Genomic DNA, 26,982 nt, shown 5'->3' with positions numbered 1-26,982 from the left:
GGTCTTAATCTAGTTTGAGTTGATTTTTGTGTGTGGTATGAGGTCAAAGTCTCATTTTACCTGTCTGCATGGAAACACACATTCGGTTTCCCAGCACCTTCTTTCTCAGCTGTGTACTGTTAGCTTCTTTGTTGTAAATATGTTGTGCATTTCATGGCCCTTTACTCCTATGTTTAAGGTAGACTGGTTTGTGGGAAGATGGGCAGGGCTGTCCATCCATTGCAGTGCAGACTAGACCTGTTTTTCTTTCAAGAAGCAAGGGCCTTATCTCTGCCCTTATTTAGAGGAGATTTAATCTCTATTAATAATTTAGAGAAACAAACATTATTAATGGTTGTGGGAGAAATCTGACTCTAGCTTGTCTCTGCTGATCAAGAGCCAGACCTTCCTTCCTAGAGTCGTCAGTGAGATACATTTTGACAGCATCGGTAGAGAGATTTGTCTCTAGCAGTTTAAGATGCTTGGTTATCTGTCATGCACAAATAAGAGGGCTCATAAATAAGCATGTCTACACTTGGGTTCCTAAGTTAAATTTGTTAATGCCTAAAAACTGATCATGAAAGCTGCTTGCTAATTTTTGGTCAATTAAAAGTTGGCATCTTGGTCTGCTTTATGAAATTTATAATTAAGGTGTAAATTTTGGATACACTATAATCTGTTATGTGGTTAAAATATTCCTAAGCAGGGAAAAACATTACAGGTTATCTAAGGAGTGATAATCTTGCAACTTTTAATTCTTGGGGTTCACTGTTAAGAGTGTCCTGATAGAGTGTTAGTTAGAAATGGTGAGTTCATGGCTTGGCTGAATAAATAATTCATACCGTACAAAAGAGGCCTTTTCTCTTCCCCAGTTCCTTTCTCCCCATTATGTTCACTTTCTCTCTTTCAAAGGGCCCCTTTACAGCCCAAGAGCAGCTCTGTGTGAATATAGAAGGGCTTGGGCATGATTTCAACCCCAGGCTTAGCTGAGTTTAGGGGTCATGTCAGAGAATGAAGAATGTCTTCAGTGTGTATTTTGTAGTAGCAGCAGAGAAAAATAGACCAGTAGAAGTTTGGAGGACCTCAAATCCTCATGATAGAAAAGCACTCGATACTTGTATATACTTCAGTGTACCTATTTTAACAATTGTTTGAAAGATGAGAAAACCACTAGCTTTCTCCTACTTTTTTCAGAAACCTTTTACTACATTAAATGAAATGTCTGGTAGAATGTAGGATTTTAAATTTTCTTTAATTTAAAAATTCTTTAATCTGTGAGAAATTTGAAGATTTATACTGTTTATGTTGAACTCTAGCTTTTCCTACCTTTCATTATACTACAGATTAGGGTTCTGCCATATGCTTTTGTCTGTTCTGTAGCTCATGACTCTCAGTGATTTGCTGGCACAGGGCCCTGCATTCTAGTTGGGTATTTGTTGAGGGCAACACTATTGGAGATAATATTTACCCATTATCAATAAGCTTCACCCTTAGTCTTGGTTGGAAGTATGTAATATCCAAAGCAGCAGTAGAAAGTGAAGTTTATGTTAATTAAGTACTTTTCATGGTATAAGATTTTGGGGTTTCTCAGCAGACATTTAAAGTCAATGAACTATAAACTATCAAAGGGAAATAAATATTTGTGAGCGGGAGCTCTGCTGGTTCTACAGTATACCATGCTTCGTCACTGTGTTTGTCCTTAAGGTTTTAAGTAAGATAAAATAGGATGTTTGGTAGAATTCAATGCTTTATGCTCTATCATATGCTAATTTGTCATATGATGTAGGCTACATGATACAGAATATGTAGGATATAAAGCTAATATAAGTGCTGCATTTTTATAGAAATAAAATCTGTCTGTTACCAATTTTCCCTTTTCTCAAACTTGAAATACTGCTCCTCTTTTCTTATAACTTAATAATTTTTCTAATATTAACTTTAGAAATAATAATAATTTCATGGCAGGTGATTTTAAATACTAAATTGTGTTTTGTTTTTTTATTTAAATTAAATGAAACCATCAACAGGTATTAAAACTTATTGCTGCATAGAAAGCAACCTTGAAGTTTAGTGGCTCAAAACAACAGTAATTTGCTATTGGAATTTTGAGGGCTGACTACTTGATTCTTCTGCTCTTTGTGTTCTAGCATGGGAAGCTTGGAAGGGCAACGGCAAGTGTCTTGTTCCCTAGCTAGTCTTGCTCACAGCATGATAGGGATTCCAGAGTGTTCCCAAGACAAAGACAAGAAGCTGCACCTTGTTTGTTTGTGTGTGTGACTGAATTTCTAATGATGTACTAAAAGGTTTCATGAATAACTCCAGCAGACCAACCCCATGTGCCATGGAAGAGCCTAGAATCACTGATTTCCTGTATGCAGGGCAGATTAAAGCCACACTCCAAAAGTTTCCCTGTTCAGTGACCCACCCTGTGACTTGGTATTTTGAGTTTGTGTTCCAAAAGTTGGATGGCTTCTTTGTCCTTCCACAGAACAAATCACAGCCCTGGCCCTCAGCATGGGCTGTGCAGGTGCTGTCGGCCGTCTTACCAGAGGACACCAGGCTGGAAAGCCTTGTTTGCAGCGTTCATCCTCTGCCTGTGCCTCACAGATCCCAGGGCGGCTTTGATGTTCAGAGCAGCAAAGGTCTTCACCAATGTGACCTGTTTGTCCACGTCTGAGAAGCTGTACTTTTCAAAGTCTAGATTCTAAAGTTTCCCAGAGTTCATTCTGCCCGTTTTATTTTTTTTTCCTATGGTTAAAACAGGTTCTGTAAATAGTGTACATTAAGAAATACGCTCTTTATGGCAAAGACACTGAACAAGAGTAAATGGATGGTAGTAATGTAACTTGCATGTGCTTCAGGCATCCATTGGGGTCTCGGCACATACACGGTGAGACAGTAGTTACAGATACTTTGATAACACATTGTAATTATCTCAAGTCTTTATTCTTTATACTTACCACTGATACATATTTGTCAATACTTTCTGATAGTTCCAGTCTGAAAAAGTTATATCAGTCATATAATTTATAGGTCTTCAAGCATCTGCTAATGCTTTAGCTAGTTACACACTATGCCATACAGGCTGTACAAAGCATAGTGGGCTATTAGGTAAAAAGTATTTTAAATACTTGATTGTCTCTTCCTATTTGCCATAATTCTACATTATACAGTATATTCTACTTTCCATTTTCCAGAACAATCTTGTGGCTTTATTAAGCAGCTATCCCCACCTCACTCCCACCCTGTCAGCTCCAGAAGTGTTTTTATGATCTATTTTCCAGATTACTCGCCATTTGGATTTAAGATGCTGAGTAATTAAAGACAGTAATTTTCCAGTGGCCAGTTCTTCCTTTTCTCCCCATTCCCATGGTGATGGAAATGAAGTCCAGGGATTTTTGCATGCTAAGCAGCAAACACTTTATCAGAGACCTGTCCCTCCACCTCAGCAGTCATAGGTAATAAAGACAGAAAAAGATAAAACTTCCTATGATTAAAAATTGTGGAGCAAAAGTTTTCTTTATTGGTCAGCTGTTCTTTGTTCTAGTCTTCCTCCAACCTACAATACTGCCAATGCAGAGTTTCATCTACTAAGTCAGAGTCACAGAAACTGACCTCCTTCAAGAAAAGTAAATACAATTCATGTCCTGATTTGCTCTGGAAAATAATATTGAGGACTAAGTTGGTTTTAAACAATGGCTACAAAAGGAAAAACTAAATAAAATGTTACTGTTACAAAATAGAAAATTAAAAGAATGGATCTAGGCATAACAAAGAACTTTGGAAACCTACAAATGAGCAGCTGTATATCAGAAAGAGAGGTAGGTGTATGGGATGGAGGGTGGAGGGGAGGCCTGGGTATTTGGGATTTTTCTGTTCTTGCTAGTTTGACACTTAGAAGAGAAATTGAAACAGTTTTGTTTCAGATACTATTCTATGAAGAAACAGTTTTCCATTATGGTAAGAGTTCTGGAAATAGATTCCTAGCTAAACTAAGAGATCGAGAAGGAAAACATTTTGCAAAGATAGTTCCAAAAATTCTTAGGAGTTGCTGTAGTTTCTTAAGCAGTGGTATTTCTTGTGGTCTGTTTTTATCAGGTACTGCGAGTCAGATCCAGCGAAGGCCTAGACTGTGTGGCATTCGGCCATTAGGGAAATACCAGTGAGGCTACAGCAGCGTTTGTGCTCACCTGAGTGGAGAGGGCACCAGTTGTCATTCTACCCCACCCTACTGTGGCCATGTGGCATTCAGCATTATTATTGCCAACATTCTGGGAAGGATCCTGAAAAAAGATTTTATGTGGGTTAGTTGCTAATTGTAATCAAATGTCTTTAAAAACATACTGTGCTGATCATTGTACTAAGCATATTATACCTTTGACAAAGACTTGGCCCTTGCTTCTACCTTATAAAAGACTTCAAAAGAGACAATTTAAAGAAAATTATAAATATTGAAAGACAGAAGAAAAGAACGGGAGGAAGAAATACTGTCCTCATGTATAAAATATGCTGTGTTATAGTTTTACTCTAAGTTCAAGAAGCCATTCACAGTCACCAGAAGAGTTTTCATATGCTTTTAAGTGTTTGCCTCACAAGTTCAGCCAATGAAACTGAAAATGCAAAACTGGTAACCCCAGGGAAGAGAGTGTGTAGAATGTGGGGCGCCAGTGAACTGCTAGATGAGAGTACTGTGTTTTCTCTTTAACTCAAAAATAAGGAATGACAGCAGTACATCCAATATCAGCCTAAATGGAGAAAAAAATTTGAAGTAGTCCCACTGATGTCAGGAATGAGATAGGACTGCTGCCCACTGTCCCCACTTCTTTTCAATATTGTACTCAGAACACTAGCTTGAGCACTAAGGCAAAAGAAGGAAATTAAAGGGATGCAAATAGGGAAAGAAAAAGTCATCCATCCTTATTTGCAGATGATGTATTCTACAAAGAGATTACAAAACTCTGCTAGAAAACTTGTAGAGCAACTCAAACAAACCAATGGCTTTTCTATATAGCAACAGAATGCAGAGGAAGAGCTCTTGAACACTTCAGTTTACAATAGCCTCAATGAAATAAATGTCTAGGAATAAACCTAACAAAGGAGGTTAAGGACCTTTACACTGAAAACTTTAAGCCTCCAAAGAAAGAGATCAATAAAAAATACCAAATAGAACAAAACATGAGTACATATGACCACAGATATTAAGAGATGCCAAAAACCTATGTTGAAGAAAACAAAGCATCTTCATTAAATAGAAAACTGGATGTTCACATACAGCAGAATGAAATTAGAGCCATTTCTATCACCTTGCATGAAAACTAACTCCAAATGGATCAAAATCCAATTGTGAAACCTGAAACGACTAGAAGAACACCTAGACAGTGTCTCTATGATACAGGTCTAGGAACACCTAGACAGTGTCTCCATGATACAGGTCTAGGAACACCTAGACAGTGTCTCCATGATACAGGTCTAGGAACACCTAGACAGTGTCTCCATGATACAGGTCTAGGAACACCTAGACAGTGTCTCCATGATACAGGTCTAGGAACACCTAGACAGTGTCTCCATGATACAGGTCTAGGAACACCTAGACAGTGTCTCCATGATACAGGTCTAGGAACACCTAGACAGTGTCTCCATGATACAGGTCTAGGAACACCTAGACAGTGTCTCCATGATACAGGTCTAGGAACACCTAGACAGTGTCTCCATGATACAGGTCTAGGAACACCTAGACAGTGTCTCCATGACAGGGTATAGGAAGAACTTTCTGAGAAAGACTTCATTTGCTCAAGAATTAGGCCTCTCAGTTGAAAAGTGAGACTTCATAAAACTAAAAAGCTTCTATACAGCTAAAGAAAAAAAGAGAATCTTTGTCAGATATTTATCTGACAAAGGATTAATATCCAGAATACATAAAGAACTCAAAAAACAAAGTTAAAAAAAATGGGCCTGAGGTCCAAACTGAGAGTTCCCAGAAGAAACAAAAATGGCTGAGAACTGTCTCAGAAGTGTTCATCATCCCCTGCCATTAAGAAAATGCCAATCAAGCAACTTTAAGGTTTCATTTTATCCTAGTCAGGTGGCAAAGATTGACACAACAAGCAATAACAAAGGTTAGAAAGGATGTGGCAGAAAGAGAACCCTCAATCACTATTGATAGGATAGCAGACTGGTCCAGTCACTTTGGTAATCAATCAGTGTGGGAAATTGTCAACAAACTAAAAATTTATCTACAGTTGGCCCAGCTATACCACTCATATGCTCAAGACAACATTCTACCCCATGGATACTGGCTTAGTCATGTTCATTGCTGCTCCTTTCATAAAAGCTAGAAAATACAATCTAAATGTCCTTCAGCCGATGAGTGGATAATGAAAATGTTCATAAACACTGTTAAATATTATTCAGTTGTAAAGAAAAATGAAATCATAAAATTATAAGGGAAATGGATGGAACTAGGAAAGAGTTTGGTAACCCAGACTCAGAAAGACAGACATCACATGTTCTCTTTTATCTGGGGTTCCTAGCTCCAAATCTGTATATGTGAGTCTATAATCTAGATTACGTGCAGAAACCAGGAAAGTAAAATGGGGCAATTGCTGAGGGAGGGGTATAGGAGAGTAATAGAAAGGGAAATAGCAGGGTACAAGTGATCTGATCATGGAGATGGGAAAATGTGGGGTCTCATTAGGAAGGGGCAGATAAGTACAAAAGAACGAGGGAGGAGGATAGAATAACAGTAAGGGTTTCTGAAAAAGTCATGAGGATTACCTACCTAAAAATACCTATAACATTTGTAAGTTTGTGTATAAATATGAATATATATATAAAGTTTAAATGACATTTTTACATCTAGGTTGATAGTGCTCCCTGTAGGAGCCATAGGCTAACAAACCCCAATACGAGGCATGAGAAACTTTTTGTGAGTTGTTACTCAGGGTTTTCCAGAGCATTATAGATAATTGCTGTTGCCCTTGTTTGTCTCCTGGAAGTAGAAGGTGAGACCCTATTTAAGAAGACAGTGTATGTCAGACCTAGGCTAGGTCTGTCCTGAAAGCCTCCTCAGGGTAGCTTACAGGGTATCAAAAGGCACCATGCAAGTTTCTAAAGTAGGGAAACAACCAGTAGTCCTGCCTAGCTATTGTGCCTGTGACCATCACAGCTAGCACGGCACAGTAACCCTAAGAGTGGAGTATGGCATGTAGACCTTGTGGTGACCCACAGCTCTCTATTTGGACTTACAACCTGTTCAGCAAGAGAAAAATCATACTTGGGGTACTGCAAAACCTAGCCAACCACCAGAACTAATAAAGTCTTGAATTTGGAGGAAAATCCACAATTGCTACTTTACTAAACCAACAGAACCCTTACCTACTTCCTAAATATTTGTCGTTATACCCACATATAAGTGTAGTCCTTTATCCTCATACAGAAACTTTTCTTTGTAACAGAGACCATTATAGAAAACAGCAACAGATCAAAATGTAGAGTTATGGAGCTCAATCCCAACCAGTACACCTACAATACAACTCCTGCACCTTGGGCTAGGGAGCGTTGTGGAAGAGGGGGCAGAAAGATTGTAAGAGCCAGGAAAAGAGAGTTTGCTGTGATATTGTGTCTCCTAGAAATGTCAGAAGCTACAGGTATAAAGCTTCGCCAGCATGGCTTCCTAAAACAGGACTACACCAGTAGACAAGCTACTGTGGAAGGAGGAGAGCTCACGAGGCTTTGACCATAGCCAGAGATCTACAGTATGTGGGGAAAGCTGCAAGTGGGAGAAGTAGTCTTCCCCAGGGCAGAGCAGGCCAATTGGTCATGTAATGCCAAATAGCCCTGAAAATAGGCATACAAGTTACATTATACCAGCTGAGCAGGTCGTGCTTTTTAGGATTACACACACACACACACACACAAAATGGTTATATTACATAGTGGTTATAATTTCAAAACATAGAAAGAAATTTTAAATTTTTTTTAAAAAGCAAGAGAATAGCAGAAACAAGATAGAGATGGTATGAGAACAAAGCCACCTACCTCTTCAGACCTAGTGATCTTGAGACCCAGTAGCCCATGAAGACACTGATGTCATAGAGGATAATGTGGGTGATAACTGAGCAAAAAGAGGTCAAATTGTTGGGAAGTCTGGTTTTTAAATATTCCTACTAATGACTTAAAATACATAATCATTGTAGGGAAATTTGACAACCTAGGAAATGATAGTATTTTTAAAGTCAGAAATGAAGTATAATAGATTGTATAATTTTCTAGAAAGCAGAATTTGTCATTGCTGGTTCCTTAACAACCAACTCTTCATCAGATGGGTCCAATTTAAGTCTAAGTAAAAAGGCTATCATTTGACTCAGATGATCCTTATTTCTAGCCCTGTCCAAAAATGTCAACATAAAAACAGACCGAAGACCTTAATGTAAGAGCTGGACTTCTTAAAGTAAGGCAAACAAACACCTAAAGATACGGACACAGACACGGACATACTGGAAAAGACTCCAGTAGCTTAGGCAGCAATACCAAGAGAAGACAAACGGAGCTGTGTAAAATTTTAAAAAAAAAAAAAAAAAAGTAAAGAGACTGCCCAGGAGTGCAGAAAGTCTTCCAGCTCTGTGTCTGACAGACACTGTCTAGAGCACACAAGGAACTAAGAAGCAGTTGATGCTTAAACCCTTAGAACAGTCTAACCAGCAAATGAGCTAATGAATAGTTTCCAAAAGGGGGCCTGTGAACATGAAAAATGTTCAGTATCTTTTGTAATTAGGGAACATGTAAATTAAAACTACAATGAGATTCTAACTCAAGAGAAGTAGAATGGCTTTCAGTCTAAGAAGACAGTAACAAATGCTTGGATGGAGGTGGAGAAGGAACCTTACACAATATTAATTTTTTTAAATTGTGTAATTTTTTTTCTTTTAAATCTAAAGTAAGAAAAATTGAAACTCATTTGACCTTCTTGTGAGCAGTACGATTTCCTTTATGGCAGTACCCTTGCCCCTCAGACCTGCTTCTGTCTTGTGTGGTGTTGTTTTAGCTCAGGGTAACAGACTGATCCTTGTCATAGGATGCTTACCGTACTGGGCTTTGTATAATACATATTCCTGTAATGTAGGAATTCTGCTTCCCCTGAAGCATATTGACTACTGGAAGAGCACCTCTTCAACAGTTGGAAGACCCTGTTACATACCCTAGTACTGTTGTGATAAGAGCGGCGGGGCTGCGTCCCGGCACCCAGCCGCCCGCATGGCTAGCTTATGCCCCGAAATAATTACACGGAAACTGTATTCTTTTAAACACTGCCTGGCCCATTAGTTCCAGCCTCTTATTGGCTAGCTCTTTCATAGTGATCTAACCCATTTCTAATATTCTGTGTAGTACCATGAGCTGGCTTACCAGGAAAGATCTTAACCTGTGTCTGTCTGGAGTGGGAGAATCATGGCGACTCCTGACTCGGCTTCTTTCTCCCAGCATTCTGTTCTGTTTACTCCGCCTACCTAAGGGCTGGCCTATAAATGGGCCAAGGCAGTTTCTTTATTAAATGAAAGTAACTCCTCCATCATTTCCCCTTTTTTTGTTTAAACAAAAAAGAAAGGCTTTAACTTTAACATAGTAAAATTACATATAACAAAACGGTTATCAAGCAAGAATTACAGTTACAATATTTATATCTATTTATCTTTTATCATAACTAAGGAAAACTATAATTATAACTAACCATTCTTCAACTCCATCAAAGACTCCAGAAGGATATAATATTACCTAAGTAAACAAGAAATAAGAAACTTCAAACTTTAGAAATGACAGAGACATCTCGCTGCCTGGACAGTCACCCAAAGTTCTTTTGTACCGTTGGGGCATCCATCTTCGGCCTACAGGCCCATAGTATCCAGCAGACATTTTCATCAAGCAGGAAATTCCAAAGACAGTTCAGTCATTTTTTGCTGTGTCCTGCAGAATGTCTCACAGACTCTTTCATGAGTCAGGAACCCCGAAAGACCATCTCACCTTTAGGCAAGTTCAGTAGTCCTCTCTCTGTAGATTCTTTGTGTCCAGTTTATGCAACAGTCCAGGCAAGAACAGTTTCTTGCCCAAATGGCTATCAAACTCCATAAGGAGCCTCTTCGATGCCCATCATCCTCTTGAAGTAGATTGGTGCTGCCAGGAGCAGACGTGTCTCATTGTCATGAAAAGCCCTAAGTTATTAAAACATTAAATGCCATGTTCTGTAGTCTTTGAAAGATATGAAGAATGCCTAATTGAAATATATCTCTATATATCTAGAAAATCTAACTAACGTGACTACAAGCTTGACTATTATTTATGATTATCCATTAGCAACCTATATTTCCTAATTATACATTACATTTTTAAATGAACTACACAATCACAATACCTTAATCAAGATCAGAAATACATATACATATAACAAAATTGACCTTAAAATCCATACCAATGCAGATTATTCATACCTATATCATTTCCCCCTTTAAATGTAAAAGAACATTTATAAACAATATTTGGGAATATGGGCGCAGTTTTTTCTCTCCAAACTGCTTCCTGCTGAATGGGGGCGCTGTTATTCATGTCTTTCACGGTATAACCTGTGTGCCAGGTTCATCTCAGTGGGCAGTTGAGTGAAGCAATTTTTTGAGGGTGTTCACAGCAACCTTTCAGGAGGGCGTGGTCTATCATACCATCTTGGGATAGAAGCAATTAACAGGGTCTCGTCCTCTGTGAAAACAAAAGAAGACCCTCTCCAAAGCATCATTTCCTTAGACCCATATTCTGAAATCATAATACCCTTATATCCATTCTTGTTTAGCTTGGCAGCCCATATAATGAAATGTCTCTTTGCACTTAGCTCCTTTACAGTCAAAAATTTTAAAGAAAATACAATAATACAAAGAATCCAGACTCTCTGTGAATTTTTCATTTCTACGTGGCTTATTTTTTTTTATTTCTTTTAATCTATAACTATCTGTACTCTGTCTCTTTAAGGACTTTATCCCCCTTTTTTTAAGGGCATTAACTTTATTTTTTTCTCTATATATTTTTTTCTCTCAAGCCTACGTACACTCATCCAACACTGTGACTCATTTATAGATCTTTTATGTCTGAAATCTGTTCTATTGTGAATCTGTAATTTTTTTACTATGCAGGAGCATTTCTTAAAATGTTAAGCACTTCTTAAAAACTTAAGTTGCACCATGTACAGATAATATGGTACCGCCTGTGTCTTGCTCAGTCCAAACCTTAACTGCGCTGTTATTATGGTAATTATGGTAGTTCCTGCCTGAGACCAGCACAGTTCAGTATGGTGGAGCTGAGCCGCTCCTGCCTCAGAGCCATTTAGTGCCCCTGAGCCACAGCACGCAATGACTTACTTTTAGGCACACAGCGAGTCTAGTTGCCATCAAACAAATCGTAGCACTTTATTCCAAATGCTCCATTTAAAGACTCTTTCTCCCACAGGAGCCAGACAGAGATCGCAATGGCGGCACAGTGCAGAAAGTCAGCATTTTAAAACAGCCAGTTTTTTTCCTGCTGCTGAGTCAGGACAATTTCTTTGCCGCACGCAACCCACAAACAGCAAAAAGCTGTCTTAAATTCTCTCTGTGTCCTTTTTAAGCCCTCTCAGGTTTTACCTGGAGTTCATTAGCACGTTGGGTGCCACTCTGTTGTAATAAGAGTGGCAGGGCTGCGTCCCCGGCACCCAGCCGCCCACATGGCTAGCTTATGCCCCGAAATAATTACACAGAAACTGTATTCTTTTAATCACTGCCTGGCCCATTAGTTCCAGTCTCTTATTGGCTAGCTCTTACATATTGATCTAACCCATTTTTAATATTTTGTGTAGCACAACGAGTTGGCTTACCAGGGAAGATCTTAACCTGCGTCTGTCTGGAGTGGGAGAATCATGGCGACTCACTCACTCGGCTTCTTTCTCCCAGCATTCTGTTCTGTTTACTCCACCCACCTAAGGGCTGGCCTATAAATGGGCCAAGGCAGTTTCTTTATTAAATGAAAGTAACTCCTCCATCATAGTACCACCAGCAGATGATGGATGGATGGATGGATGGATGGATGGATGGATGGATGGATGGATGGATGGATGGATGGATGGATGATAGAGCGTAATACCTACAATGTGTGCTTTCTTTCCAGTGACTCAGTCATAAAAGCAAAGTTCAGATAATAGATCATTTACGAAGCAAAAACATTATTTTTAAGATCTTAAATCTCCTATGAAGCTGTTCATTGCATTGTACCTTTTTGACTAAAATATCTTAAACTAATTAACTAGATATTTCCTTTCAGTTTTCAGATTTCTACATATCAATATTTTAGTTTCTGGGTCACACAGACATTACAAACAGAACCAAATGGTTAGTTTATTTCGATGCCAGCTTAGTTCTTTGACCATTCTCTGACTTCTCATTATTTGGTTCCCTTTCAACTAAACCTGTTTACTTGTATTTGCACACAATACCCTGTTGGTTCTTTGCACAGAGTTGGTCTGCGTGTGTGTGTGTGTGTGTGTGTGTGTGTGTGTGCGCGCGCGCGCGTGCGTGTGTGTCTCTATCTGTCTCAGTGCTGTGCTCCTCCATAACTAAGAGTGACAAAGCGAGTGAATGCCTGTGGTTGGATTGAGGTGTGTTAGATTTGTGGTCATACCGAAGATCACACCTGTTAAATCACCCACTGCCATGCTAATTATCATATGGAAGCTCGCTTGAAAAATCTAGGAGCACTTTCAGTCTCTGTCACTTTTTTCTTCAGCATTGCACATTGAGCCACCTAGGCTTGCTGCATGCTAGTACCTTGCCCCACTGCCATAGCATGTCTTCAGACACAGCCTGTGGACATTGTGGTACTGAAAAACTCAGAGTTAGCACCCGACATACATTGAAAATGTGAAGTTAATTTTCATGTTAGACAGTAGAGCCTTTTCTTCAGATAAAATGTGTGGCCTTACTATCTAGAGCATTGATTCTCAGCCTGTGGGTCTCAACCCCATAGTGGGTCAAATGACCCTTTCATAGGGGTTGCCTAAGACCTTCAGAAAACAGATTTTTATATTACAGTTCAAAACATAAATTACAGTTGTGAAGAAGCAATGAAATAATTTTATGGTTGGGGTCACCCCAACATGAATTGTATTAAAGGGTCGCAGCATTAGGAAGGTTGAGAACAACTGGTCTAGAGCTTTTTTAGGAGAAAAAAAAATAAAAGCAGAATCAGATCAATAACTTCACCTTCATACAGTGCTATAGAATCTCAAATTTCATTTAGAATTTTGTAAAACTTTATAAGTAATATAATTTGTTGTCTGAGGATTTATAAAATTAAACTGAAATTTAAAAATTTTATTTATTTTTTATTTTATTTAATTTATTTATTTTTTTTATTGAAAAAAAAATTTCCGCCTCCTCCCCGCCTCCCATTTCCCTCCCCCTCCTCCCGCCCCTCTCCCCCTCTCCCCACTCCTCTTCTCCTCCCTCTCCAGCCCCAAGAGCAGTCAGGGTTCCCTGCCCTGTGGAAAGTCCAAGGTCCTCCCCACTCCATCCAGGTCTAGGAAGGTGAACATCCAAACTGTCTAGGCTCCCCAAAAGCCAGAACATGAAGTAGGATCGAAACCCCGTGCCATTGTCCTTGGCCTCTCATCAGCTCTCATTGTCCGCCATGTTCAGAGAGTCCGGTTTTATCCCATGCTTTTTCAGTCCAGCTGGCCTTGGTGAGCTCCCAATAGATCAGACCCACTGTCTCAGTGGGTGGGTGCACCCCTCATGGTCCTGCCTTCCTTGCTCATGTTCTCCCTCCTTCTCTTCCTCATTTGGACCTTGGGAGCTCAGTCCGGTGCTCCAGTGTGGGCCTCTGTCTCTATCTCCATCCATCGCTAGAGGAAGGTTCTATGGTGATATGCAAGATATTCATCAGTATGGCTATAGGATAGGGTCATTTCAGGTTCCCTATCCTCAGCTGCCCAAGGAAATAACTGGGGACATTGCCCTGGCACCAGGTAGCCACTCCAGGTTCAAGTCTCTTGCCAACCCTTAGGTGGCTCCCTTAACTAAGATATGTGCTTCCCTGCTCACCTATCCAACCTTCCTTTATCTCCAATCATCCCATTTCCCCAAGTTCCCCACATCCTCTCCTTCACACTTTTCTCTCCCCATCTCCCCTTACCCCCATCTCACCCCATCCCCAAGATTCCAATTTTTTGCCCGGCAATCTTGTCTACTTCCCATAGCCAGGAGGATAACTGTATGTTTTTCCTTGGGCTCACCCTCTTATTTAGCTTCTTTAGGATCACAAATTGTAGACTCAGTGGCCCCTATCCACGGCTAGAAATCAATTATGAGTGAGTACATCCCATGATCTTCTTTTTGGGTCTGGGTTACCTCACTCAGGATAGTATTTTCTATTTCCATCCATTTGCATGCAAAATTCGAGAAGTCATTGTTTTTTACCGCAGAGTAGTACTCTAATGTATATATATTCCACACTTTCTTCATCCATTCTTCCATTGAAGGACATCTAGGTTGCTTCTAGGTTCTGCCTATTACAAATAATGCTGCTATGAACATAGTTGAACAAATGCTTTTGTCATATGATAGGGCATCTCTTGGGTATATTCCCAAGAGTGGTATTGCTGGGTCCAGGGGTAGGTTGATCCCAAATTTCCTGAGAAACCGCCACACTGATTTCCAAAGTGGTTGCACAAGTTTGCATTCCCACCAGCAATGGATGAGAGTACCCCTTTCTCCACAACCTCTCCAGCAAAGGCTATCCTTGGTGTTTTTGATTTTAGCCATTCTGAGAGGTGTAAGATGATATCTCAAAGTTGTTTTGATTTGCATTTCTCTGATCGCTAAGGAGGTTGAGCATGACCTTAAGTGTCTTTTGGCCATTTGAACTTCTTCTGTTGAGAATTCTCTGTTCAGTTCAGTGCCCCATTTTTTAATTGGGTTATTTAGCATTTTAACGTTTAGTTTCTTGAGTTCTTTATATATTTTGGAGATCAGACCTTTGTCTGTTGTGGGGTTGGTGAAGATTTTCTCCCAGTCAGTAGGGTGCCTTTTTGTCTTAGTGACAGTGTCCTTTACTTTACAGAAGCTTCTCAGTTTCAGGAGGTCCCATTTATTCAATGTTGCTCTTAATGTCTGTGCTGTTGGGGTTATACATAGGAAGCGATCTCCTGTGCCCATGTGTTGTAGGGTACTTCCCATTTTCTCTTCTATCAGGTTCAGTGTGTTCAGATTGATATTGAGGTCTTTGATCCATTTGGACTTGATTTTTGTGCATGGTGATAGATATGGGTCTATTTTCATTCTTCTACAGGTTGACATCCAGTTGTGCCAGCACCATTTGTTGAAAATGCTTTCTTTCTTCCACTGTATACTTTTAGCTCCTTTATCAAAAATGAGGTGTTCACGGGTTTGTGGGTTAAAATCCGGGTCTTCTATACGATTCCATTGGTCGACTTCTCTGTTTTTATGCCAGTACCACGCTGTTTTCATTACTGTAGCTCTGTAATAGAGTTTGAAGTCAGGGATGGTAATGCCTCCAGAGGTTCCTTTATTGTATAAGATTGTTTTGGCTATCCTGGGTTTTTTGTTTTTCCATATAAAGTTGATTATTGTCCTTTCAAGATCTGTGAAGAATTTTGATGGGACCTTGATGGGGATTGCATTGAATCTATAAATTGCCTTTGGTAGAATTGCCATTTTTACTATGTTGATCCTCCCAATCCAAGAGCAGGGGAGATTCCTCTATTTTCTGGTATCCTCTTCCATTTCTTTCTTCAATGCCTTAAAGATCTTGTCAAATAGATCTTTCACTTCCTTGGTTAGAGTTACCCCAAGATATTTTATGCTGTTTGTGGCTATCGTGAAAGGTGATGATTCTCTTATTTCCCTCTCTGCTTCCATATCCTTTGTGTATAAGAGGGCGACTGATTTTTTGGAGTTGATCTTGTTTGTATCCTGCCACATTGCTAAAGGTGTTTATCAGCTGTAGGAGTTCTTTGGTGGAGTTTTTGGGGTCACTTATGTACACTATCATATCATCTGCAAATAATGCAAGTTTAACTTCTTCCTTTCCAATTCAAATCCCCTTGATCCCCTTATGTTGTCTTATTGCTATTGCTAAAACTTCAAGGACTATATTGAAGAGGTATGGAGTGGACAGCCTTGGCGTGGTCCTGATTTTAGTGGGATGGCTTTAAGTTTCTCTCCATTTAATTTGATGTTAGCTGTTGGCTTGCTGTAAATAGCTTTAATTATATTTAGGTATGACCCTCGTATCCCTAATCTCTCCAAGACTTTTATCATAAAGGGATGTTGAATTTTGTCAAATGCTTTTTCAGCATCTAATGAAATGATCATATGGTTTTTTTCTTTCAGTTTATTTATATGATGGATTACATTGATAGATTTGCGTATGTTGAACCAGCCCTGCATCTCTGGGATGAAGCCTACTTGATCATAATGGATAATTTTTCTTGTCTTTTTTTTTTTTTTTTTTTTTTTTTGGTTTTTCGAGACAGGGTTTCTCTGTGGCTTTGGAGCCTGTCCTGGAACTAGCTCTTGTAGACCAGGCTGGTCTCGAACTCACAAAGATCCGCCTGCCTCTGTCTCCCAAGTGCTGGGATTAAAGGCGTGCGCCACCACCGCCCGGCTGGATAATTTTTCTAATGTGTTCTTGGATTCGGTTTGCCAGTATTTTGTTGAGGATTTTTGCGTCGATGTTCATGAGTGAGATTGGCCTGTAATTCTCTTTCTTGGTTGAGTCTTTGTGTGGTTTTGGTATCAGAGTTTCTGTAGCTTCATGAAAGGAATTTGGCAATGACTCCTCTATTTCTATATTGTGAAATACATTAAGGAGTATAGGTATTAGGTCTTCTTGGAAGATCTGGTAGAATTCCGCATTGAAACCATCTGGTCTGGGACTTTTTTTGGAAGGGAGGTTTTTGATAACAGCTTCTAATTCTTCATGACTAACCGGTATATTTAGGTTGTTCACCTGGTCCTGGTTTAACTTTGGTATATGGTATTTATCTAAAAAAGTGTCCATTTCTTTTACATTTTCCAGTTTTGTGGCATACAGGCTTTTATAGTAAGATCTAATGATTCTCTGAATTTCCTCTGTGTCTGTGGTTATGTCCCCCTTTTCATTTCTGATCTTATTAATTTGCAAATTCTCTCTCTGCCGTTTGATTAGTTTGGATAGGGGTTTATCAATCTTGTTGATTTTCTCCAGGAACCAGCTTTTTGTTTCATTGATTCTTTCAATTGTTTTCTGTGTTTCTATTTTGTTGATTTCAGCCCTCAGTTTGATTATTTCCAGTCTTCTACTCCTCCTAGGTGAGTCTGCTTCTTTTTTTTCTAGAGCTTTCAGGTGTGCTGTTAAATCTCCAATGTGTGCTTTCTCTGTTTTCTTTAAGTGGGCACTTAGTGCTATGAACTTTCCTCTTAGGACTGCTTTCATAGTGTCCCATAAGTTTGAGTATGTTGTTTCTTTATTTTCATTGAATTCAAGGAAGACTTTAATTTCTTTATTTCTTCCTTAATCCAGGTATGGTTTAGTAGTTGACTGTTCAGTTTCCATGAGTTTGTAGGCTTTCTGGGGGTAGCATTGTTGTTGAATTCTAGCTTTAGTCCATGGTGATCTGATAAGATACAGGTGGTTACTAATATTTTTTTGTAACTCTGGATGTTTGCTTTGTTACCGAGTATGTGGTCAATTTTCGAGAAGGTTCCATGAGCTGCAGAGAAGAAGGAATATTCTCTCCTATTTGGGTGGAATATTCTATAGATGTCTGTTAAGTCCATTTGATTCATTACCTCCATTAATTTCTGTCTAATTGATCTGTCCATTGGTGAGAGAGGAGTGTTGAAGTCTCCTACTATTAGTGTGTGCAGTTTGATGTCTGGCTTGAGTTTTAGCAATGTTTCTTTTACGTACGTGGGTGCTTTTATATTAGGGGCATAGATATTCAGGATTGAGACTTCATCCTGATGAACTGTTCCTGTTATGAGTAGAAAATGTCCTTCTCCATCTCTTCTGATTGATTTAAGTTTGAAGTCAACTTTGTTAGAAATTAGTATGGCCATTTGCTTGATAAGCCTTATCCCAGCCCTTTACTCTGAGTAGATGCCTGTCTTTGTGGTTGAGGTGTGTTTCTTGTAAACAGCAGAATGTTGGGTGCTGTTTTCGTATCCAGTCTCTTAGCCTGTACCTTTTTATAGGTGAGTTGAGTCCATTGACATTAAGTGATATTAATGACCAGTGGTTGTTAACTCCGGTCCCCTTTTTAGTAGTAGATTTTGTGTGTTTCCCTTCTTTGGGTTGCGCTGTGAAGGGTCTCTAGATGTCTGAGTTATTGTGGTCATTGTTGGACTCCTTGGTTAGTGATTTTCCTTCTATTACTTTCTGTAAGGCTGGATTTGTGGCTACATATTGTTTAAATTTGTTTTTATCCTGGAAAATTTTGTTTTCTCCATTTATAGTGAACGAAAGCTTGGCTGGGTATAATAGTCTGGGCTTGCATCCATGGTCTCTTAGTTTCTGCAATACATCTATCCAGGACCTTCTGGCTTTCATGGTTTCCATAGAGAAGTCAGGTGTAAGTCTGATAGGTTTACCTTTATAAGTAACTTGGCCTTTTTCCTTTGCAGCTCTTAATATTCTTTCTTTATTCTGTATGCTTTGTGTTTTGATTATTATATGGCGAGGGGATTTTTTTTTTTTTTTTGATCCAGCCTATTTGGTGTTCTGTATGTGTCTTGAATCTTCATAGGTATATCTTTCTTTAGGTTGGGAAAGTTTTCTTCTATAATTTTATTACATATATTTTCTGGACCGTTGAGCTGCGCTTCTTCCCCTTCTTCTACTCCTATCAGAAAGATGACCTTTGTTTTTAATTGAGATTTGACTACAAACACTTATAGGTGTGTTGGCATTAAATACAACAAAACTTTTGTTGACTGTTTTTGCATATTTTACATTATTTGGTTGCCAAAACATATTTGTTGTGCATAATTTAAGGTTATAACTCTAGATTGTTCATTTGAAATCTGACATTTTCTTAAGGCCCTGAGGTGCATCATTAGGTATGAATTTGAGATCTTTTGTGTGTGAGAGTGTGTGTTTCTTTTACTGAAAATAGTTTTTCCCCCTCTCATAATATATCTTGACTATAGTTTCCCCCTTCCTCTACTCCTCCCAGTTCCTCCCCACCCTCCATCCAGATCTATAATATAATAAATTAGAAAGTAACGCATTGGAATTGGACAAAACAAATAGAAGAAAAAGAACCCAAGAGATGGCACACTCAGGAATCCTATATAAACACTAAGCTGGAAGTCATACACATATATAAATACAAACATATTTACACATGAGAAGGACTGGTTACAGGCCCTGTGCATGCTGCCTCAGTCTTTGTGAGTTCATATGTGTCTTGATTATGTTTATTTAGAGACCTTTTTTTTTTCTAGGTATCCCCCATCTCCTCTGGCTCCTATACTCTTTCTGACTCCTCTTTTGCAGGATTCCCTTATATCACGGGAGGGATTTGATGGAGATTTCCCATTTAGAACTGTCTCCCTGCACATTCTTTGGTTGTGTATTTTTTCCCATCTGCTTCAGGAGGAAACTTCTCTGAGGATGGCTGAGCAAGGCATTGATCAATGAGTATAGTAGGTCATTAGGAGTCATTTTATTGTTCCCTCCCTCCCTCCTTCCCCCCCCCCCATAGTATTTGGTTTTTTCCCCTAGGTCCCTGGGCCATTTCTGGTCATCTGCATTTTCTGGTCATCTGCAGTCAGGTATGGGTTCCGTCTCACAGAGTGGGTCTTAAGTCAAATCACGTATTAGTTGGTTACTCTGACAAGCTTTGTGCCACACTTGTCCTAGCATTTCTTGCAAGGACACCATTGTCATTTCAAGGGTTTGGGTTTGGGTTGCTTTTTATGTTTCTCTTTTACTAGAGTACAGAATACCTCCCTGTACCAAAGACACTAAGACATGGGTGAAGGCTCTATGTAGGCACCAGCTCAATTTCTGTTCAATGAGTTGTGTAGGTGTTATCTTCAGCAGTGGGGCCTTACTGTCAGTTTATAGAGAGAAACCTATAGTCTTGGCATCAGCCTGGGTTGTTTGGGGTTTCCCATGGGACCTTTTTGACTAACAACTCAATTAAATGTAACCCAGGCCTGGTACTGGAAGGTTGGTTTGTTGGGGTTCTGTATTCCCCCATTATTTGGTGATTGCCATCACATATGTAAATGTAGGCATTTTTTAGCTTTAAACTAGTTTGCCATTATTTCTGTGTACTAAACTGTTTTGCCTCTTATTCTCAGTAATAGGACCTTTAACATGTATTTAAAAAGGTACTTTGGAAGCTGTCTGCTTTGTCCCACAAATGAGCAGTTAAATCTGAAGACTGTTTCACATGTCCCCACTTCCAAGCCTTTGCTCTAGCTCCTCTCTGCCTTTAATGCCACAGCTTAGTTCTTTGCTACTTGGAAGTCTCTGTGACTACTACTAAAGCCACATTTGACAGGCTACCATTTCCTTAATTACTGAGCCACTTCTCCAGCTCTCAGGCTACCATTTCCTTTCTCCTGATGTACCAGCATAAATTAGGAAGTTGCCAGAAAAATAAGAAAGCCTTCAAAGTTTGTCATCTTTGTTACTTGTTTCATCTCTATAATCAGTTGATAAGTTTTAATGATACTTTGGATTCCCATCTCTTACTGCTGTCAGAATGAGAGTCTATCCAGACACCAGCCGACATAATCTCCCCGAGTACCTCACCAGGTGTTCACGCTGAGAGTGAAGAGAGCATCCTTTCAGGTTGGCAGACACCCAGTATGTGATGACGCTGAAATATCTGCAGTTCCTCCACACTTCTGTTTTATGCCACCTTGTCTTCTTTGACTTCAAAGTAGTTTTCCTGCATGTAAAAGTGTTAGTTGTCTTAACGCCTACCAAAGATCTTGGTGATGTCTTTCCTGTTGTCCCTAACTAAAGCTCTTCCTTATGTCTCTCTTGGTTAATACTGCTAACAAAATCTCTTCTCTATTCTTCTGGTTCATATTGCTTGTTGAACTGAAATAAGCTTCTGTAGTACCTAAAAACATGAAAATTTTGAGATTCTAGGAGGACATAATGTGTTATGCCCCCATTCCCTTAACTCTGAGCAGAGCTTACCATGTATAGTAAGTGTTCAAATACTGATGCTTGTTTATTTGTAGAAGTTTTGCATAAAATGTTTTGCTCCTCTCTACCCAAGAAGGGATTAAATAAGTATCTTTCTTGAATTCTTTTTTTTTTTTTTTTTTTTTTTTTTTTTTTGGTTTTTCGAGACAGGGTTTCTCTGTGGTTTTGGAGCCTGTCCTGGAACTAACTCTTATAGACCAGGCTGGTCTCGAACTCAGAGATCCGCCTGCCTCTGCCTCCCGAGTGCTGGGATTAAAGGCGTGCGCCACCACCGCCCGGCTCTTGAATTCTTTATTGACTCAGGATACCCTATTTCTGTCTTCATGTGCTCCTGAGCAGTGGGCATACTGGGGAATAACTGTAGGCTTCTGGACTGGTCGCATGTGCTTTGGAGAAGGAAGTTAGGTTGTTACTGAACTTTTAAAACCTCAGTTTTGCCAGGTGTGGTAGTTCATACCTGTAATCCCAATACTCAGAACGCTGAGGCAAGAGGATCACAGTGAATTCTAGGCCTGCATAGGTGTATACAGAATGTTCCCAGCCAGCCTGTCTAGACTGAAACCCTTTCTCAAAACAACAACAAAACCCACCAGATTTTAAAAGGAAACTTCTGCTTCTTACTGTCGATGATAATATGGTATTGGTATAAGCAGTGTGTTGCATATATATTTGTGATCTTTCTGTTTAATCCAGTTCTAGCATTGAACTAATTCTGTTGAGCTATACACACATATGCATATACCAATATAGACACACAGACATATAAAACACTGAGGTTGTAACTTTGTGACCAAACAGAATATAAGTAAAATGCCTTATGTGCACATGTGGTTTTGGTATCATTTGATAATCTTTTGTCTTTTAAAATAATAGATACCAAAAGGTTGCATGTCCTGTGGGTTTTGTAGCCTTTGCTGGTGTAGAGGCTGACATGGTGAGTGTGGCATGTATGGCAGCAGTGACTGGTTCAGCACTGTTCACAGGTGGTTTGGTGATTTTAGATGTTGCCTGATGAGTGCTCTTTTGAGACACATGAGAGAAACATGCTGCACTTTACTGGAAACACCTGAGTTACTGCAGTGACATGGCAATTGAACTAACGGGCAGCTCTTTTTATTATAACTAAGTCTAAACCAGGGCTTCTTAAACTCCTCACACTCAAGCTCCTTTGCACTCGAGACATGTTTGTGTGATCCCAGACTAATCAGCATATAAAATAGGCATACAATTCACACACTGGTACTCACAAATACACTTGCAACAGTTCTTTGATGTACTTGTAATTTTTCTTTTATTAATAAAAGATGAAAGCAAATGTGTATACTAATAAGATAGATGTACTTGCTTATTTTTTCCTACAAATTAAATTCTGATTGAAAATTTGATGTTGCAGGGCAAAGAACATGTTCATTGTTTTTCAGAGTTGATTGATGGTTTGATTTTGTAATTGTCAATGATGAGCCTGCCATTCATGTCAGTACCTAATGCAGAATGGCTAAGGTAAGTGTAAGAAAACTTCAGAAAACACTGGAAATTCTTTTCCAATCCCAAGCCTGAAAACTCATCAGCAACACAAAGAGTAATTTAAAAATTAAACACTCTTAACCTAATGAATTCCAAAGATAGGTAATTTTGATACGTGGAGAGGGATGGTAGTAGGAGAATATTTAAAAGTCCTTATTTTCGGTAATTAAACCACCGTGCTCGGTAAGAGCAGAAAAGTGTGTGAGCAGTAGCAGCACTGCTGTCTGTACTGTAGAGTGGAGTTTGAGCTGAAATGTGTTAGGCAGTGTGGAGGGCCTTACAAGCATGGCATGTGCAGTGTAAAGTGCATGCACTGTATGTTCAGAGCTGCAGTACCATTGTTTGATTTCAAATTAACTTGTGATTGTTGAGCATTCGGAAACTTCTTATTTTTGCTAATTTTTGCAATTCCCACATTCAGTTATCTGCCCCATCTGGAGTCACAACTCCAGGACCCAGTGTTTAAATAATTTCTTCTTATATCTTCTTATAACTGAGCAATAAAGTGTCTTGTTGCCCAGGTGCATATATAAAGTACAAATATGTACATTATACTGAGATATTTTATGTCACCTGAAATAGTGAGATTTTTTTATCAATGCTTTACATGTGTAAAATTTAGATATACATGCACACACATGATAAAATAGGGTACCAAGAGTGAAAAACAAATGGATGTGAAGCCATGGAAATTTTAGGAAATTCCATTTCATAAGTCTTTTTTTTCTCTAACTTTATGGATTATATAATTTTCATTTTCTAAGGCTTATGGGCCATCTGAAAATGTAATACTAGTATGGATGTTAAAATGTTGAAATTTCTAATATTCCTTCCTATGGTATCTTTTTTGTAATTGCAGTAAATGTAGCAGATCAACTACATGTATGTATAAGCTAGTCTATTTCACCTACAGAAATAGGAGGTCCTTGAGCTAGCAGTAATCATGTGTTCCTGATCTTGTTCATCTCAGAGAGACTTGCCAGTTCCGTGTCGTGCATTAAAAGTGAACTTACAGCCTTGATGGTTGTGACCATTAGAGTGAGTGAGCGTGCCTAGAGCTTCTTCTCTCATGCTGAAAAGCAGTACTTTGAGTGAGCAGCAGAGGTGGCTCCATGTGCTATCATTTCTTTTGACTAAGGAATTTCTTTTGATCTTCCAGACTGAGAGCATGAATATTTCCAAAGCCATATTCTGTGTTCAGTCACTGTTTACAGACTTGTGTAAACTAAATAAGAAAATGTAGCTGGTATTTTTCACTTCAGAGATGGTTCTCAAATTGGCTCCATATGTCATCAGTCTGTTCAGAACATTTACATTGGTCCAGTGTGCTGTGTGTGTGTGTGTGTGTCTGTGTAAATCCAGTCATTCATGCAACATGCTTCACACACGTGTGTTTCAATGTGCTTGTTTCTGTGGTGGATATCCAGTCATTTGTGCAACATACTTCACGTACATGCCCCACTAAGTTTTATATTATAAACCCCTTAAGAAAATAACCTTTTGCCGGGCGGTGGTGGCGCACGCCTTTAATCCCAGCACTCGGGAGGCAGAGGCAGGCGGATCTCTGTGAGTTCGAGGCCAGCCTGGTCTACAAAGGGAGTTCCAGGACAGGCTCCAAAGCTACAGAGAAACCCTGTCTCGAAAAACCAAAAAAAAAAAAAAAAAAAAAAAGAAAATAACCTTTTTTTGGTAGGTGCATAGCACCTGAGAAGGAAATTTTTTCTGAATAGTTTGAACCTATTGAGGTTTTTGGGTGGAATGTGCTGTTCTTAGGATAGCAAGCTGTTTGGAGGTAAATATTGTTAACTCTATTGAGGTCCTGTGTCTGAAGTTCATTTCTTTTGGTTTGGTTCTAAGCTGATTCAACCTATACCCTCTCTTACATATTTTGGGTGGTAATTTTGGGTTATGATACAGGAACATTGGATGGGTGTGTGGATGTATGAATGGCTATGTGGATGGATGTGTAGATTATGGATGGCTGTGTGAATGAGGTGGATGGATATATGAATGGGTGTGTAGATGGGTGGATGGGTGGATGACTATGTAGATGAGTGGATGGATGGATGGATGGATGGATGGATGGATGGGTAGATGGGTGGGTAGGTGGGTGGGTGGGTGGGTGGGTGTGTGGTTGGGTGGATAGATGGATATATGGATAGATGTGTGGATAGCTGTATGGATGGCTGTGTGGATGGTTTGGTGGATGTGTGGTTGGATGAGTGGGTGGGTGGTGGATGAATGGATTGGTGAAATGATGGATGGGTGGGTATGCATCTGCGTGATTGTTCATAAAACCTGAGATTTGAGGTCTTGTAGCTGTTTAGATATCTGCACTTAATTTTGGATCTACTATAGTTAATATTCAAAAAGTATTTAATCAGTCATTTTTAATATTAAAAGTATCAAACAGATTGCACAACTGAGTAATAATAAAGACCAATAGTGATCACAGATCATACATGATAAGCAGACTCTCCAAAGAATAACTACCAATAAAATGAACAGAGGTATGGAATATTATAATTGCAAATAGATAACTATATTATTTTTAATAGTAAGATGGTATTTTCAGTCAACCCTGTGTCTGCAATGTAACTTTTAATTTCTTTTACGGTATATAGTACTGCAGGTAATTAATGACTCAGTGAGTGTTTGTAAAATGAATGTTACAGTCAGGCTGTTTGCAGACATAATTAGCTTAGGTGAAGGCAATGTTTGGTGGCATTTAACTTTGTGACTTAATAATTCATTGTATCATCAAATAAATACCATCTCTATTATATGTTTGGGATGATTGTGAGGACATTCAAGGGAGAGACTGAAACTTAGTTAAACCCATTCTCTGAAGATAGTACAAGTTTCAGTTTGGGGTCATAGCATTTCTTCTCAAATATAATATGATCTCCTAAAAAGAGATAGACTGCATATGCATTTTTTTCCAGTTTAGTATCATTGCTCATTATCAGCTGGTGGACATGGGAGCAACTTAATAAAGTTTGGGTAATTTAGTTTTCAGTTTAAATTCTCAACTGAACTGGCAATTGGCCGAAAATTCACATCTGAAGAAGGAAGCACCCACATGCATTTTGTGATCTGGATACTGTCTACTTGATGTAGGAAGGCACCATCGAGAATAATGGAGTGACTAGCATCAAAAGGAGAGCAATGGTAAGAATTTTCACTTAACTATATGTGCAATTGTGTATATAAAGCATATATATTTAAAGTAATTTTAGAGTGTTTTTATTCTAGGACATAAGGCCAAATGTATAATTTTTCATGTCTGTAATACTTTTTATAAGATACATGTAGGCAACAATCTTACAAGAGAGTTTATAATGCGGTGTTGACAAAACTAATAAAAATGTGTAAAAATTTGTTTATATGATACATGCAAAGTTTAACAAGTTTAGTTTTGTAGTTATACTTACTTATTATCTTTAAAATAGCATGTTATAAATATGGCTTGAATGAAGTTAAGTTTTTAAGAATATTTATGCCAAACTGAATTTGTCTCTGTAATTTCTAGGTATCTGTCTCTCAAAGTATACATCATAGAGTTTGTAATGGTCATTGAATAAGAGCTTCTTTTTGCTCTGATATCAAAATAGTATAAATAAAGAAAAAAATTGTTTATCTTAAAAATTCTGCTATAGAAGTCAGGTATGGTAGTGCACACCGATAATCTGAGCAACTCTTGAGACTAAAGCAAGAGAATTTAGAGTTTGAGGTCAACAAACCTCAAAGAATTTCAGGTAACGAAATTCTGTCCAAAACATTGAAAATTGTTATTTTGTCTTTGTATCAAATACTAATTTTACAAAAGGTGTTTCTATAACCAAAATAAACCAGATGATCTATTTGTAATACCAGACTTCAGTGATAAAAATCAGACATTTCTGTCCTGTCTTTTAATGTTTGCACTGAAATAGAAACCCCAGTTTGCTTCATTTTGATGTGCTGAAAATGAATGTAAATACGTTTTTCTAGAATGTCTTTGGTGTCTACACATCTCTTCATATGGATATCTCCATTCTGTTGAACTCGAAGTTAGCTTTAACTTTGGGTAGAAGTGACAGTTATGATTTAAAGCCAGCTTTTATCATAGCTTATGTTACTGCCTCCATGAGCACAGTAGCTTTATGATAACTAGGTAATGATTGGCAAAGATGGTTAGCCGGGCAGTGGTGGCGCCCCAGCACTCGGGAGCCAGAGGCCAGCCTGGTCAATAGAGCTAGT

At 38.8% G+C, this 26,982-nt stretch overlaps 1 protein-coding gene across 6 annotated transcripts in view; it reads left to right on the top strand.

The window, feature by feature from the left end:
* Positions 1-26,982, top strand: part of Zeb1 (zinc finger E-box binding homeobox 1) — a 187,077-nt gene that overhangs the window by 29,916 nt on the left and 130,179 nt on the right. The window contains exon 2 of one of the 6 annotated variants that reach the window (XM_057787228.1): positions 25,753-25,911. The exons of the other annotated variants lie outside the window; for them this stretch is intronic. The gene's annotated coding sequence lies outside the window, so the exon portion shown is untranslated. The remainder of the gene's footprint in view (positions 1-25,752; positions 25,912-26,982) is intronic. 6 annotated transcript variants of the gene reach the window in all.

The sequence above is a fragment of the Chionomys nivalis genome, chromosome 13 (genome assembly GCF_950005125.1).
Source record: "Chionomys nivalis chromosome 13, mChiNiv1.1, whole genome shotgun sequence".
Classification (NCBI taxonomy): Eukaryota; Metazoa; Chordata; class Mammalia; order Rodentia; family Cricetidae; genus Chionomys; species Chionomys nivalis.
The sequence above is the reverse complement of the archived record's forward strand: the minus strand, read 5'-3'. Positions and strand labels throughout refer to the sequence as shown.